Source organism: Dama dama, chromosome 5, assembly GCF_033118175.1.
Source record: "Dama dama isolate Ldn47 chromosome 5, ASM3311817v1, whole genome shotgun sequence".
Taxonomy (NCBI): Eukaryota; Metazoa; Chordata; class Mammalia; order Artiodactyla; family Cervidae; genus Dama; species Dama dama.
Window position 1 is genome coordinate 66,506,201 of NC_083685.1, and position 14,529 is coordinate 66,520,729.

At 35.8% G+C, this 14,529-nt stretch overlaps 1 protein-coding gene across 1 annotated transcript in view; it reads right to left on the reverse strand.

The window, feature by feature from the left end:
• DCHS2 (dachsous cadherin-related 2) overlaps positions 1–14,529 on the reverse strand; it is a 332,448-nt gene that overhangs the window by 65,708 nt on the left and 252,211 nt on the right. The gene's annotated exons all lie outside the window — the stretch shown is intronic.

Genomic DNA, 14,529 nt, shown 5'->3' on the forward strand with positions numbered 1-14,529 from the left:
TATTTTTGTGTATGGTGTTAGAAAGTGTTCTAGTTTCATTCTTTTACAAGTGGTTGACCAGTTTTCCCAGCACCACTTGTTAAAGAGGTTGTCTTTTTTCCATTGTATATCCTTGCCTCCTTTGTCAAAGATAAGGTGTCCATAGGTTCGTGGATTTATCTCTGGGCTTTCTATTCTGTTCCATTGATCTATATTTCTGTCTTTGTGCCAGTACCATACTGTCTTGATGACTGTGGCTTTGTAGTAGGGTCTGAAGCCAGGCAGGTTCATTCCTCCAGTTCCATTCTTCTTTCTCAAGGTTACTTTGGCTATTCGAGGTTTTTTGTATTTCCATACAAATTGTGAAATTCTTTGTTCTGGTTCTCTGAAAAATACCGTTGGTAGCTTGATAGGGATTGCATTGAACCTATAGATTGCTTTGGGTAGAATAGCCATTTTGACAATATTGATTCTTCGAATCCATGAACACGGTATGTTTCTCCATCTGTTTGTGTCCTCTTTGATTTCTTTCATCAGTGTTTTATAGTTTTCTATGTATAGGTCTTTTGTTTCTTTACGTGGACATCCTCCTAAGTATTTTATTCTTTTTGTTGCAATGGTGAATCGTATTGTTTCCTTAATTTCTCTGTTTTTTCATTGTTAGTATATAGGAATGCAAGGGATTTCTGTGTGTTAATTTTATATCCTGCAACTTTACTATATTCATTGATTAGCTCTAGTAATTTTCTGGAAGAGTCTTTAGGGTTTTCTATGTAGAGGATCATGTCATCTGAAAACAGCGAGAGTTTCAAATAAAGGATGTGTTTCCTTGTTAATTTTCTGTTTAGTTGATCTATCCATAGTTGTGAGTGGGGTATTAAAGTCTCCCACTATTATTGTGTTACTATTAATTTCCTCTTTCATACTCGTTAGTGTTTGCCGTACATATTGCGGTGCTCCTATGTTGGGTGCATATATATTTATAATTGTTATATCTTCTTCTTGGATTGATCCTTTGATCATTATGTAGTGTCCTTCTTTGTCTCTTTTCACATCCTTTATTTGAAAGTCTATTTTATCTGATATGAGTATTGCGACTCCTGCTTTCTTTTGGTCTCCGTTTGCATGAAATATTTTTTTCCAGCCCTTCACTTTTAGTCTGTATGTGTCTCTTGTTTTGAGGTGGGTCTCTTGTAGACAGCATATATAGGGGTCTTGTTTTTGTATCCATTCAGCCAATCTTTGTCTTTTGGTTGGGGCATTCAACCCATTTACATTTAGGGTAATTATTGATAGGTGTGGTCCCGTTGCCATTTACTTTGTTGTTTTGGGTTCACGTTTATACGATCTTTCTGCATTTCCTGTCTAGAGAAGATCCTTTCGCATTTGTTGAAGAGCTGGTTTGGTGGTGCTGAATTCTCTCAGCTTTTGCTTATCTGTAAAGCTTTTGAATTCTCCTTCATATCTGAATGAGATCCTTGCTGGATACAGAAATCTAGGTTGTAGGTTATTCTCTTTCATTACTTTCAGTACGTCCTGCCATTCCCTTCTGGCCTGGAGGGTTTCTATTGATAGATCAGCTGTTATCCTTATGGGAATCCCTTTGTGTGTTATTTGTTGTTTTTCCCTTGCTGCTTTTAATATTTGTTCTTTGTGTTTGATCTTTGTTAATTTGATTAATATGTGTCTTGGGGTGTTTTGCCTTGGGTTTATCCTGTTTGGGACTCTCTGGGTTTCTTGGACTTGGGTGGCTATTTCCTTCCCCATTTTAGGGAAGTTTTCAGCTATTATCTCCCTGAGTATTTTCTCATGGCCTTTCTTTTTGTCTTCTTCTTCTGGGACTCCTATGATTCGAATGTTGGGCCGTTTCACGTTGTCCCAGAGGTCCCTGAGGTTGTCCTCATTTCTTTTGATCCTTTTTTCTTTATTCCACTCTGCTTCATTTATTTCTACCATTTTATCTTCTACCTCACTTATCCTATCTTCTGTCTCCATTATTCTACTCTTGGTTCCCTCCAGAGTGTTTTTGATCTCATTCATTGCATTATTCATTTTTAATTGACTCTTTTTTATTTCTTCTAGGTCTTTATTAAACATTTCTTGCATCTTTTCATTCTTCGTCTCCAGGCTATTTATCTGTAACTCCATTTGTTTTCAAGATTTTGGATCATTTTTATTATCATTATTCTAAATTCTTTTTCAGGTAGATTCCCTATCTCCTCCTCTTTTGTTTGACTTGGTGGGCATTTTTCATGTTCCTTTACCTGTTGGGTATTTTTCTGCCTTTAAATCTTGTTTAGATGGCTGTGTCTGGAGTGGGCTTTCTGTATTCTGGAGGTCTGTGATTCCTTTTTATTGTGGAGGTTTTACCAAGTGGGTGGGGTTGGACGATTGGCTTGTCAAGGTTTCCTGGTTAAGGAAGCTTGCGTTGGTGTTCTGGTGTGTGGAACTTGATTTCTTCTCTCTGGAGTGCAGTGGAGTGTCCAGTAGTGAGTTTTGAGATGGGTCTATGTGTTAGGTGTGACCTTGGGCAGCGTGTATGTTGACGTTCAGGGCTCTGTTCCTGTGTTCCTGGAGAATTTGCATGGTATGTCTTGCCCTGGAACTTATTGGCTCTTGGGTGGTGGTTGGTTTCAGTGTAGGTATGGAGGCTTTTGGATGATCTCTTATCCCTTAATGTTCCCTGTAGTCAGGAGTTTTCTGGTGTTCTCAGGTTTTGGGCTTAAGTCTCCTGCATCTGTATTTCAGTTTTATTCTTCCTGTAGTCTCAGGACTTCTTCAACTATACAGCCCTGACAAGAAAACTTCTAGGTTAATGGCTAAAAGATTCTCCCCCGTTAGGGACACCCACAGAGGTTCGCAGAGTAACATGAAGAAGAGGAGAGGGAGGAGGGAGATAGATGTGAGCAGGAGGAGAAAAAGGGGGACTCAAGAGGAGAGAGACAGATCTACGCAGCTGTCTGTTCCCAGAGTGTTCTCCGTAGCCCAGTCACCTACGAAGAATCACAGAATTGTATTGGGAAGAGAAGGGGAAAGGAAGAAATAGAGGTGTTCTGAGGTAGAAAACAGAGAGTCAACCTTAAATGACACAATGGACCAGCTAGACCTAATTGATATCTATAGGGCATTTCACCCAAAAACAATCAACTTCACCTTTTTCTCAAGTGCACACGGAACCTTCTCCAGAATAGATCACATCCTGGGCCATAAATTTGGTCTTGGAAAATTCAAAAAAATTGAAATCATTCCAGTCATCTTTTCTGACCACAGTGCAGTAAGATTAGACCTCAATTACAGGAAAAAAATTGTTAAAACTTCAAACATATGGAGGCTAAATAACACACTTCTCAATAACCAACAAATCACAGAAGAAATCAAAAAAGAAATCAAAATATGTATAGAAATGAATGAAAATGAAAACACAACAACCCAAAACCTATGGGACACAGTAAAAGCAGTGTAAGGGGAAGGTTCATAGCATTACAGGCTTACATCAAGAAACAAGAAAAAAACCAAATAAATAACCTAACTCTACACCTAAAGCAATTAGAGAAGGAAGAAATGAAGAACCCCAGGGTTAGCAGAAGGAAAGAAATATTAAAAATCAGGGCAGAAATAAATGCAAAAGAAACTAAAGAGACCATAGCAAAAATCAACAAAGCTAAAAGCTGATTTTTTGAAAAAATAAACAAAATTGACAAACCATTAGCAAGACTCATTAAGAAACAAAGAGAGAAGAACCAAATTAACAAAATTAGAAGTGAAAATGGAGAGATCACAACAGACAACACTGAAATACAAAGGATCATAAGAGACTACCATCAGCAGCTCTATGCCAATAAAATGGACAACTTGGATGAAATGGACAAATTCTTAGAAAAGTACAACTTTCCAAAACTGAACCAGGAAGAAATAGAAGATCTTAACAGACCCATCACAAGCAAGGAAATCGAAGCTGTAATCAAAAATCTTCCAGCAAACAAAAGCCCAGGACCAGATGGCTTCACAGCTGAATTCTGCCAAAAATTTAGAGAAGAGCTAACACCTATCTTACTCAAACTCTTTCAGAAAATTGCAGATGAAGGTAAGCTTCCAAACTCATTCTATGAGGACACAATCACCCTAATTCCAAAACAAGACAAAGATGCCACAATAAAAGAAAACTACAGGCCAATATCACTGATGAACATAGATGCAAAAATCCTTAACAAAATTCTAGCAAACAGGATCCAACAACATATTAAAAAAATCATACACCATGACCAAGTGGGCTTTATCCCAGGAATGCAAGGATTCTTTAATATCCGCAAATCAATCAATGTAATACACCACATTAACAAATTGAAAGATAAAAACCATATGATTATCTCAACAGATGCAGAGAAAGCCTTTCACAAAACTCAACACTCATTTATGATTAAAAATCTCCAAAAAGCAGGAATAGAAGGAACATACCTCAACATGATAAAAGCTATATATGACAAACCCACAGCAAGCATCACCCTCAATGGTGAAAAGTTGAAAGCATTTCCCCTGAAATCAGGAACAAGACAAGGGTGCCCACTCTCACCACTACTATTCAACATAGCTTTGGAAGTGTTGGACACAGCAATCAGAGCAGAAAAAGAAGTAAAAGGAATCCAGATAGGAAAAGAAGAAGTGAAACTCTCACTGTTTGCAGATGACATGATCCTCTACATAGAAAACCCTAAAGACTCTACCAGAAAATTACTAGAGCTAATCAATGAATATAGTAAAGTTGCAGGATATAAAATTAACACACAGAAATCCCTTGCATTCCTATATACTAACAATGAAAAAACAGAAAGAGAAATTAAGGAAACAATACCATTCACCATTGCAACAAAAAGAATAAAATACTTAGGAGTATATCTACCTAAAGAAACAAAAGACCTATACATAGAAAACTATAAAACACTGATGAAAGAAATCAAAGAGGACACAAACAGATGGAGAAACATACCGTGTTCATGGATTGGAAGAATTAATATTGTCAAAATGGCTATTCTACCCAAAGCAGTCTATAGATTCAATGCAATCCCTATCAAGCTACCAACGGTATTCTTCACAGAACTAGACCAAAGAATTTCACAATTTGTATGGAAATAAAAAAAACCTCGAATAGCCAAAGTAACCTTGAGAAAGAAGAATGGAACTGGAGGAATCAACCTGCCTGGCTTCAGACCCTACTACAAAGCCACAGTCATCAAGACAGTATGGTACTGGCACAAAGACAGAAATATAGATCAATGGAACAGAATAGAAAGCCCAGAGATAAATCCACGAACCTATGGACACCTTATCTTTGACAAAGGAGGCAAGGATATACAATGGAAAAAAGACAACCTCTTTAACAAGTGGTGCTGGGAAAACTGGTCAACCACTTGTAAAAGAATGAAACTAGAACACTTTCTAACACCATACACAAAAATAAACTCAAAATGGATTAAAGATCTAAATGTAAGACCAGAAACTATAAAACTCCTAGAGGAGAACATAGGCAAAACACTCTCCGACATAAATCACAGCAAGATCTTCTATGACCCACCTCCCAGAATATTGGAAAGAAAAGCAAAACTAAACAAATGGGACCTAATGAAACTTAAAAGCTTTTGCACTACAAAGGAAACTATAAGTAAGGTGAAAAGACAGCCCTCAGATTGGGAGAAAATAATAGTAAATGAAGAAACAGACAAAGGATTAATCTCAAAAATATACAAGCAACTCCTGAAGCTCAATTCCAGAAAAATAGATGACCCAATCAAAAAATGGGCCAAAGAACTAAACAGACATTTCTCCAAAGAAGACATACAGATGGCTAACAAACACATGAAAAGATGCCCAACATCACTCATTATCGGAGAAATGCAAATCAAAACCACAATGAGGTACCATTACACGCCAGTCAGGATGGCTGCTATCCAAAAGTCTACAAGCAATAAATGCTGGAGAGGGTGTGGAGAAAAGGGAACCCTCTTACACTGTTGGTGGGAATGCAAACTAGTACAGCCGCTATAGAAAACAGTGTGGAGATTTCTTAAAAAACTGGAAACAGAACTGCCGTATGACCCAGAAATCCCACTTCTGGGCATACACACTGAGGAAACCAGATCTGAAAGAGACACGTGCACCCCAATGTTCATCGCAGCACTGTTTATAATAGCCAGGACATGGAAGCAACCTAGATGCCCATCAGCAGATGAATGGATAAGGAAGCTGTGGTACATATACACTATGGAATATTACTCAGCCGTTAAAAGGAATTCATTTGAACCAGTCCTAATGAGATGGATGAAGCTGGAGCCCCTTATACAGAGTGAAGTAAGCCAGAAAGATAAAGAACATTACAGCATACTAACACATATATGGAATTTAGAAAGATGGTAATGATAACCCTATATGCAAAACAGAAAAAGAGACACAGAAATACAGAACAGACTTTTGAACTCTGTGGGAGAATGTGAGGGTGGGATATTTCAAAAGAACAGCATGTATACTATCTATGGTGAAACAGATCACCAGCCCAGGTGGGATGCATGAGACAAGTGCTCGGGCCTGGTGCACTGGGAAGACCCAGAGGAATCGGGTGGAGAGGGAGGTGGGAGGAGGGATCGGGATGGGGAATACGTGTAAATCCATGGCTGATTCATATCAATGTATGACAAAACCCACTGAAATGTAAAAAACAGAAAAAAATAAAGAGAAAAAAAAATTAAAGGATGTGAAAAGAGACAAAGAAGGACACTACATAATGATCAAAGGATCAATCCAAGAAGAAGATATAACAATTATAAATATATATACACCCAACATAGGAGCCCGGCAATATGTACAGCAAACGCTAACGAGTATGAAAGAGGAAATTAATAGTAACACAATAATAGTGGGAGACATTAACACCCCACTCACAACTATGGATAGATCAACTAAACAGAAAATTAACTAGGAAACACAAACCTTAAATGACACAATGGACCAGCTAGACCTAATTGATATCTATAGGGCATTTCACCCCAAAACAATCAACTTCACCTTTTTCTCAAGTGCACACGGAACCTTCTCCAGAATAGATCACATCCTGGGCCATAAATCTGGTCTTGGAAAATTCAAAAAAATTGAAATCATTCCAGTCATCTTTTCTGACCACAGTGCAGTAAGATTAGATCTCAATTACAGGAAAAAAATTGTTAAAACTTCAAACATATGGAGGCTAAATAACACACTTCTCAATAACCAACAAATCACAGAAGAAATCAAAAAAGAAATCAAAATATGTATAGAAATGAATGAAAATGAAAACACAACAACCCAAAACCTATGGGAAACTGTAAAAGCAGTGCTAAGGGGAAGGTTCATAGCATTACAGGCTTACATCAAGAAACAAGAAAAAAGCCAAATAAATAACCTAACTCTACACCTAAAGCAATTAGAGAAGGAAGAAATGAAGAACCCCAGGGTTAGCAGAAGGAAAGAAATCTTAAAAATCAGGGCAGAAATAAATGCAAAAGAAACTAAAGGGACCATAGCAAAAATCAACAAAGCTAAAAGCTGATTTTTTGAAAAAATAAACAAAATTGACAAACCATTAGCAAGACGCATGAAGAAACAAAGATAGAAGAACCAAATTAACAAAATCAGAAATGAAAATGGAGAGATCACAACAGACAACACTGAAATACAAAGGATCATAAGAGACTACTACCAGCAGCTCTATGCCAATAAAATGGACAACTTGGATGAAATGGACAAATTCTTAGAAAAGTACAACTTTCCAAAACTGAACCAGGAAGAAATAGAAGATCTTAACAGACCCATCACAAGCAAGGAAATCGAAACTGTAATCAAAAATCTTCCAGCAAACAAAAGCCCAGGACCAGATGGCTTCACAGCTGAATTCTGCCAAAAATTTAGAGAAGAGCTAACACCTATCTTACTCAAACTCTTTCAGAAAATTGCAGAAGAAGGTAAGCTTCCAAACTCATTCTATGAGGCCACCATCACCCTAATTCCAAAACAAGACAAAGATGCCACAAAAAAAGAAAACTACAGGCCAATATCACTGATGAACACAGATGCAAAAATCCTTAACAAAATTCAGGCAAACAGGATCCAACAACATATTAAAAAAATCATACACCATGACCAAGTGGGCTTTATCCCAGGAATGCAAGGATTCTTTAATATCCGCAAATCAATCAATGTAATACACCACATTAACAAATTGAAAGATAAAAACCATATGATTATCTCAACAGATGCAGAGAAAGCCTTTCACAAAACTCAACACTCATTTATGATTAAAAATCTCCAAAAAGCAGGAATAGAAGGAACATACCTCAACATGATAAAAGCTATATATGACAAACCCACAGCAAGCATCACCCTCAATGGTGAAAAGTTGAAAGCATTTCCCCTGAAATCAGGAACAAGACAAGGGTGCCCACTCTCACCACTACTATTCAACATAGCTTTGGAAGTGTTGGACACAGCAATCAGAGCAGAAAAAGAAGTAAAAGGAATCCAGATAGGAAAAGAAGAAGTGAAACTCTCACTGTTTGCAGATGACATGATCCTCTACATAGGAAACCCTAAAGACTCTACCAGAAAATTACTAGAGCTAATCAATGAATATAGTAAAGTTGCAGGATATAAAATTAACACACAGAAATCCCTTGCATTCCTGTATACTAACAATGAAAAAACAGAAAGAGAAATTAAGGAAACAATACCATTCACCATTGCAAGAAAAAGAATAAAATACTTAGGAGGATATCTACCTAAAGAAACAAAAGACCTATACATAGAAAACTATAAAACACTGATGAAAGAAATCAAAGAGGACACAAATAGATGGAGAAATATACTGTGTTCATGGATTGGAAGAATCAATATTGTGAAAATGGCTATACTAACCAAAGCAATCTATAGATTCAATGCAATCCCTATCAAGCTACCAACGGTATTCTTCACAGAACTAGAACAAATGATTTCACAATTTGTATGGAAATACAAAAAACCTCGAATAGCCAAAGTAATCTTGAGAAAGAAGAATGGAACTGGAGGAATCAACCTGCCTGGCTTCAGACCCTACTACAAAGCCACAGTCATCAAGACAGTATGGTACTGGCACAAAGACAGAAATATAGATCAGTGGAACAGAATAGAAAGCCCAGAGATAAATCCACGAACCTATGGACACCTTATCTTTGACAAAGGAGGCAAGGATATACAATGGAAAAAAGACAACCTCTTTAACAAGTGGTGCTGGGAAAACTGGTCAACCACTTGTAAAAGAATGAAACTAGAACACTTTCTAACACCATACACAAAAATAAACTCAAAATGGATTAAAGACTTAAATGTAAGACCAGAAACTACAAAACTCCTAGAGGAGAACATAGGCAAAACACTCTCCGACATAAATCACAGCAAGATCTTCTATGACCCACCTCCCAGAATATTGGAAATTAAAGCAAAAAATAAACAAGTGGGACCTAATGAAACTTAAAAGCTTTTGCACAACAAAGGAAACTATAAGCAAGGTGAAAAGACAGCCCTCAGATTGGGAGAAAATAATAGCAAATGAAGAAACAGACAAAGGATTAATCTCAAAAATATACAAGCAACTCCTGCAGCTCAATTCCAGAAAAATAAATGACCCAGTCAAAAAATGGGCCAAAGAACTAAACAGACATTTCTCCAAAGAAGACATACAGATGGCTAACAAACACATGAAAAGATGCCCAACATCACTCATTATCAGAGAAATGCAAATCAAAACCACAATGAGGTACCACTACACGCCAGTCAGGATGGCTGCTATCCAAAAGTCTACAAGCAATAAATGCTGGAGAGGGTGTGGAGAAAAGGGAACCCTCTTATACTGTTGGTGGGAATGCAAACTAGTACAGCCGCTATGGAAAACAGTGTGGAGATTTCTTAAAAAACTGGAAATAGAACTGCCATATGACCCAGAAATCCCACTTCTGGGCATACACACTGAGGAAACCAGATCTGAAAGAGACACGTGCACCCCAATGTTCATCGCAGCACTGTTTATAATAGCCAGGACATGGAAGCAACCTAGATGCCCATCAGCAGATGAATGGATAAGGAAGCTGTGGTACATATACACTATGGAATATTACTGAGCCATTAAAAAGAATTCATTTGAATCAGTTCTAATGAGATGGATGAAACTGGAGCCCATTACACAGAGTGAAGTAAGCCAGAAAGATAAAGACCAATACAGTATATTAACTCATATATATAGAATTTAAAAAGATGGTAACGATAACCCTATATGCAAAACAGAAAAAGAGACACAGATGTACAGAAGAGACTTTTAGGCTCTGTGGGAGAAGGTGAGGGTGGGATGTTCTGCGAGAATAGCATTGAAACAAGTATACTATCAAGGGTGAAAAAGATCACCGGCCCACGTTGGATGCATGAGACAAGTGCTCAGGGCCGGTGCACTGGGAAGACCCAGAGGAATGGGATGGGGAGGGAGGTGGGAGGGGGGTTCAGGATGGGGAACACATGTAAATCCATGGCTGATTCATGTCAATGTATCACAAAAACCACTACAATATTGTAAAGTAATTAGGCTCCAACTAATAAAAATAGATGGGGAAAAAAGAAAAAGAAGGAAGATGGAACTTCCCTTGTGGTCCAGTGGTTAAGACCCTACACTCCCAGTGCAGGGAGGGCAGGTTCAATCTCTGGTTGGGGAACTAAAATCTTAACATGCCACACAGCCAAAAGAAGAAAGAAAGGTTGCAAATCAACAACATAGCTTCATATCTCAAGGAACTAGAAAAAGAAGAACAAACTGAAAATGAAACAAAAGAAACCAAAAAAAAAAAAAAAATGAAGATTATAAATAAATAAAATAGTAGGAAAACAAAAAATCAATAAAACTAAGAGTTTTTAAAATCAATGATATCGATAATTCCTTAGCTAGAAAAGAAAAAAGAAGTGAAAAAACCTCAAATAATAAAAATCAGAAATGAAAGAGGAGACATTACAACTGATGCCATGGAATTAAAAGTATCATAAGAGACTACCATGAACAATTATACACCAAATTAGACAACCTATAAGAAATAGATAAATTTACACAAATATACACCCTACCAAAATGAAATCATGAAGCAAGAAAAAAATCTGAACAGAGCTGTAACTAGTAAGGAGATTGAATAACAAATCCAAAACCTCAACAAAGGGAGGGGATATATGTATACATATGGCTGATTCATGTTGAGGTTTGACAGAAAACAACAAAATTCTGCGAAGAAATTATCCTTCAATAAAAAAAAAAATATTTTTAAAAAGAGGTTTTAAAAGGCAAACATACAAAAAACAATAAAGAGGAACAGATGGCTTCACTAATGAATTCTTCCAAACACATAAAGAAGAATTAACACCAATTCTTTCCAAACTCTTCCAAAAAAATTAAAGGGGCTAGAACACTTCCAAACTTATTTTATCAGGTCAGCCTTACTCTGATACTAAAACCAGACAAAGACACTAGAAAAAAAAAGAAAACTACAGGCCAATATCCTTGGTGAATATATTAATAGATACAAAAATCCTCAACAAAATATTAACAAGCTGATTTCAACAGCACATTAAAAGAATTATGTGCCATAACCAATTGAGACTCATCTCTGGGATGTAACAATGTCTCAAACATATGAAAATTAGTCAATATGATACACCATATTAACAGAACAAATGATGTAAAAAAATCACGTTATCTTAATATATGCAGAAAAGACACTTTGCAAAATTCAAAAATTTCTCATGATAAACACACTCAATAAACTAGATATATAAGGAAATTGCCAAAAAATAATAAGGTCCATATATTAAAAACCCATACGGAACATCCTGCTCAATGGTAAAAACCAGAAAACTTCTCTACTAAGCTCAGGAATAATGCAAGAATATCCACTCTTGCCACTTCTCTGTGATACTGAATTGGAACTTCTAAGTTATGGAAATCAGGCTTGAAATTAAAGGCATCTTAATCATAAAGAAGTAAAATTATCTTTATTCTCATGACATGGTGACATGATCTTTTATGCAGGAAACCTTATTGATTTCACAAAAAAATCAGTTGCATATCTAGGCACTAACAATGCACAATCTCAAAAAGAAATTAGGGAAAAATCTCAATTACAATATAAAAATAATTTTTAAAATTACAATCAAACAATTCAATTACAATAAAAAATAATTAGGAATAAACTTAGCCAAGAAGGTGAAAGTCTTATACACTAAAAAGTATAAAACATTGCTGAAAGAAATGAAATATAACCAAAATAGGTGGAAACACACTCTCTGTTCAAGAAGTGAAAGACTTAACATTATTAAAATGTCCAAACTACCGAAAACAATCTATAGTCAATGCAATTCCTATCAAAATTCCAATGGTAATTTTGCAAAAAAAAAAATGTTAAAATTGATATAGAATCTCAAAGTACTCTGTCTAGCCAAAACAATCTTGAGAAAGAAAAGTAAAGCTGGAGGCCTCACATTCCTGACTTCAAACATATTCCAAAGATACAGTAATCAAAACAGTATGGTACTGACATAGACCTATACAGACCAATGGAACAGAGCAGAGATTCCACAAATAAACTTTCACAGATAGTTTCAAATGTTCTTTGACAAGGATACCAAGGCTACACAATAGGGAAAGAATAGTCTATTTTATAAATGGTCTTAAGATAACTGAATATCAACATTCAAATAATGTATTTGAATATCTTACACATATTTAAAAATTAAGTAAAAATGGACTTAAATCTCCCAGAAGAAAACATGTGGGGAAAGTTTCATGACATTGGATTTGGCAGTAATTTTTTTGATATGAGACTAAAAGTACAGAAAGCAAAAGCAAAAGTTGATGAATAATACTATATCAAAATTAAAATTTCTCTGCAGCAAAGGAAACAAGAGTGAAAAGGAAGCCTATGGAATGGGAGAAAATATTTAGAAACTATATATATGATAAGGGGTTAATCTCCAAAGTATACAAAGAGATCCTAGAACTCAATAGAAAAGAAAATCAATTGAAAATGAAAAAATGACTTGAATAGACATTTCTCCAAAGAACATATAAAAAAGGCCCATGAGTACATGAAAAGATGCTCAACACTAGTCATAATCAAGAAAATGCAAATCCAAAACCAGAATGAGATACCACCTCATCACAGCTAGAAAAATAACAACAACAACAAAACCAGAAAACGACAAGTGTCAGGAAAGGTAAGGAGAAACTGAAACAATTTTACACTGTTGTTTGGAGTGTAAAATGGCACAGTCACTACGGAACACTGTAAAAATTGAAATTAGAATTACCATATGGTCCAGCATTCCAAAGAACTGAAAACAGGATCTTAAAGACATATTTGCACATCCATATTCATTGCAACATTATTTACAACAGCCAAGAGGTGGAAACAACCTAAATGTCTTTCAGTGGATAAATGGATAAAGAAATGTGGTATAAACATACAATGGTATAATAATCAGCCTTAAAAAAGATGGAAATTCTGCATCGATGGACATTATGTGAATATGATAGCCTCGAAAAAGACAAATACTGCATGTCTCCACTTAAAGTATCCAAAATAGTCAAACACTTAGAATTAGAAAGTAGAATGGTTTTTGCTTGGGCTGGAGGGAGGAGAAAGAGTTGTTCAACGAGTATAGAATTGGAGTTCTGAAAGATGAAAAAAACTGGAGAAATTCACTGCACAATGATATACATACTATTAACATGACTGTACTATGCACTTAAAAATGGTTAAGAGGTAAATTTTATGTCTCTTATCTCACTTTAAAAAAAAGAGCTGATTTTTTCCTTCCTACCTTATCATCATCAAAAATGATTGAATATATGTTACTAGGGTTTTCCAAAAATTTCACCCCTGGGACGAAACAATGCATGGAAAATGCTCAAAATGAATAATTTTCCAAAATTTGTGAACAGATGATAACCATGTTCTAAAATGTAAATGGCATGAAATCTTGAACACAACTGCTTTTTTAAACACCTGAAGAAATAACAGAGGAAGCCATAAAAAGTGCTTATTGACTCTTGTACTTGATATGGAAGAAAGCCAATACAGAAATAATACATGCAATGAGAAGTAAATAAAATATATTTGTAATGGGATTATGGATTTTAGTGGGCAACCTTTTAAAAAGGAGTGATTATCTGTAAATGGCTGTATTCAATCATTTAAAAATGCACTCATACAACCTAAAGAAAGGCAATGCTAAAATGATTCCTGGATGTTCCTATTACCTTTCCAATTTTGTGAATTACAGAAAACTAACATACAAAGATCCAATATGAACTTGAGAATTTTCACTGTTACTTCAATGTTGGATCAGACTCCAGATCTTACCTGCAGACCAGCTGCTGCTATCTTCCCTCATTTTTCAACCATTCCCTGTCTGGGTGATATACTCAGTTTGATAATCATACTTAAAATTCACTGTACTTTAAAAAAA